The sequence below is a fragment of the Petaurus breviceps genome, unplaced genomic scaffold, assembly GCF_028583685.1.
Source record: "Petaurus breviceps papuanus isolate PSGF00001 unplaced genomic scaffold, PetGlider_PUasm1.0 90639, whole genome shotgun sequence".
Classification (NCBI taxonomy): Eukaryota; Metazoa; Chordata; class Mammalia; order Diprotodontia; family Petauridae; genus Petaurus; species Petaurus breviceps.
This window is the reverse complement of record NW_027187296.1, coordinates 1,438,859-1,442,622: the sequence shown is the minus strand read 5'-3', so window position 1 is coordinate 1,442,622 and position 3,764 is coordinate 1,438,859.

The window sequence follows — 3,764 nt, the reverse complement described above, 5'->3', positions numbered from 1 at the left end:
CAAGCCAGAATTTTCAAGCTCTTAATTTGTATCATAGAATAGACACATTATAAGAGTGAAAAAAGATTGGAAGCAGGAACCAGACTTCACTAAATATGGCTACAAAGACACTGCAAAGTCCTATTAGCTTCCAAAATTTTCTAGGAGGACAGTAAGTCTCGTAAAATGTCAGATCTTGGAGTCAAGATGACGGAGTAGAAGCAGGACCTCCGCTGGGCTCCAGCTTCCACCTTCCCCAATCCATGTAAAAGGGGACTCTAAACAAACTTTGGAGCTGCAGAACCCACAAAATGACACAGAGAAGCTAACCTCCCACTGCCGGCAGGCTGGCATGAATTGTCCAGGGAAGTGCTTTGGGAGCCAAGCCCAGCCCCATGCCAAGGCTTTAGCCCCAGGGCAGGCCTGACCAGCCACTGGCAGGAGGGACCCCAGATCAGCAGCAGCTGTGGCCGTTTCCAGATTTGTCAACACATAGATGCGAAGGACAAAGTGAGAGGTCAGTACAGTCTGGACTTTGGGACCCAGTAAGTGGGAGTGCGTGGCTTTTGCCCCTGGGGCGAGAAGCCGTTGAGATGCTGGCACAGCCAGCCAGCACCACATAGCAGCTTCAGCTCCTGGCCTGCAGAGAGTAGAGGAACCAAGCACCAGTCTGAGGGGTAATCGCTCTTGCTTTAACCTTCTTGGATCTGAATTACAGTCTAGGGTGGAGGTCCTGGGGTGTGTATCCAGCTTGCAAGAGCGTGTGGAGACCTCAGAGAGGACACCCATCTAATACCTCCAGCAGCTGAAAAAACCCCAGCATTTGGGACAAAAGCTCCCCTGTCTGGTGGCAGAGTCCTACTGTGGCAAAAAGCCCAGGGGTCAAGTGACTGAGGGGTGACATGACCAGGCAAAGGAAACAAAGCAGACAGAAGATTCCAACATTAGACTCCTATTTGGGGGACAAAAAGGAGCAAAGCATGGAACAGGAGGAAGACAGTAAAGTCAGAACTCCTGCACCAAAAGCTTCTAAGGAAAATCTCTAAGGAGCTGGTTACAGGCCATAGAGGACCTTAAGAAACAGATAAGAGAAGTGGAGGAAAAATTGGAAAGAGAAATGAGAACAATGCAAGAGAATTATGAAAGCCTGACTGAGGAAAACCTTAAAAAATAGACTAACTCAAATGGCAAAAGAGACTCAAAAAGGCAATGAAAAGAATGCCTTAAAAAGCCGAATTTGCCAGATGGAAAAAGAATCTCAAAAGCTCACTGAGGAGAATCATTTCTTCAGAATTAGATTGGAGCAAATGGAAGCTAATGACTTTATGAGAAATCAAGATGCTATTAAACAGATCCAAACAAATGAAAGAATAGAAGGCAATGTGAAATATCTCATGGGAAAAACTACTGACCTGGAAAGTAGATATAGGAGAGATAGTTTGGAAATTATTGGACTACCTGAAAGCCATGATCAAGGTAAGAACCTAGAAATCATCCTCCAGGAAGTTCTCGGGGAGGGATGCCCTGATGTTTTGGAACCAGAGGGCAAAGTGGAGGTTGGAGGAGTCCACCGATCACCTCCTGAAGGGAATCCCAACGGGAGAACTACTGGGAATGTTGTAGCAGGTTCTGGAGTGCCCAGATTAAGGAGAGAATATTGCAAGCAGCCAGGAGGAAACGATTTGAATATTGTGGAAACACAATCAGGATAACTCAGGATCTGGCAGCTTCTACACTGAGGGATCGAGAGGCTTGGAATATGATATTCCAGAGGGCAAAGGAGCTGGGATTAGGGCCAGAGGTCACCTACCCAGCAAAACTGGGTGTCATGTTTTGGGGGAAAATATGGTCATTCAGTGGAATAGAGGACTTTCAAGCATTCTTGATGAAAAAAACAGAGTTGAATAGAAAATCTGACATTCAGATACAAGAAGCAAGAGAGGCATGAGAGGGTGGACAGGGAGAGGAAATCACAGGGAACTTATCAAAGTTGAACTGTTGACATTCCTACATGGAAGAACAATAATTGTAACTTATGAAACTTTTCTCAGTAGTTGAAGGGAACAGAAATATATATATGTCTATATATGAGGGTATATGTGCATATGAATACATATGTTAATGTATGTATATATGTTTACAGGTGTGCATAGATAGAGGGCACAGGACCAATTTAACAGGAAGGGATGATACTTAAAAGGTGAAATTAAGAGGTGAGAAAGGAATATAATGGGAGGAGATGGGGAGAGACAGAATGGGGGTGAACTGTCTCATGTAGAAGAGGAGGGGGAGAATGGTTACAATGGAGGGGAAGAATAGGGAGGCAGGGGGGAATGGGTCAACCTTATTCCCATTGAGTTTGGCTTGAGGAGGGAATGAAATACACGCTAAATAGGGTGTCTCACCCTCCAGGAGAATGGGGGGGAAGGGGATAAAAGGGGTGATGGTGGAGGGGGGCGTGCTGGGGGGAGGGAAGTTGGGAGCACACACTTTTGAAAAGGGATGGGATCAAATTAGAGAATAGAGCAGGTGGGAGGTGGGATAGGAGGGAAGGAGGTATGGTCTGTCTTTTGCAATATATCTACTATGTTATTGTTTTGCATTAACCACACATGTACAACCTATACTGAACTGCTTATCTTCCCAGTAAGGGGAAGACAAGGGAGGAAGGGAATGAATATGGAATTCAAAGTTTTAAAATCAAATACTCAAATATACATATACTATTATTAATACTATTTTACATGTAATGGGGAGGTAAGATATACAGGCACTGAAGCATAGAGATCCACTGGGAAAGTCAAAAGGGGTATGGGAGAAAATATGGGAGAGAGCAGATTGGAGGAGGGGATATCCTGTGGGATGGCTATTTTGGGGAGGTGGGTAGGGAAAAAATGGGGAGAAAATTTGTAACTCAAAATCTGGCAGAAATGAATGATGTAAATCAGAAGTTAATAAAGCATTTGAAAAAAAAATGTCAGATCTTATTTTCACTAGAGAACCACGTGTGAATCAACTCTATTAAAGGGGAGGACAAGATCAATAACCACAAGACATGAGAACAAAGACAAGAAAAGGAAGAACAATGATGTGGCCTAGCTGTGAACTACAGGGAAACCACAGCTACAAGATAGAACGGTCTGCTGTGCTCAGTTAAGAGAAGGGGCAGCTCTTTTCAGTGTGGGGTACTAGAACAAGGAGCCTGAACACTTGGGACCCCAAACCCTGATTCTCTAATGTTCTAGCTGGGTAAGTCACTTAATCTTGAATCTCTATTTTTCTCTCTAAGTAGAAAGAATAATACTTGTACATCTTACCTCAGAGGATGGTTCTAAAGCTCAAATGAAATAATATATGCAAAGTGCTTTATAACCTTGAAGTGCTACAGAAATGTAAAGCTATAAAATGACAATAGTAACAACAACAATATCTATGCAGCAATTTAGGCTTTACAAACATCTTTACATTTGTTTTTGATTCTTACAACCTGGAGGTGTAAAGGCAAGCCCCAGCAGCTTTCCAGAGGACTGCTGCTGTGAATAGCTCTAAGGTTCTTATCACATAGTATAGTGTACTCTCTGTTTATTCAACAGTAAACTAAAGCAAAATATTCACAGAAACCAAAGTATAGCATTCACAAAGACATAACATAACTTATCACTAAAGTAGCCACATAGTTTTCACTTAAAGTGGGCACAGTTTTAAACAAAAGATATCATTCAGTAAATCCTTAACTCAATCATCCTTAAGAAGCAATCCTTCTTAAGTGACACAAAGTACAAAGG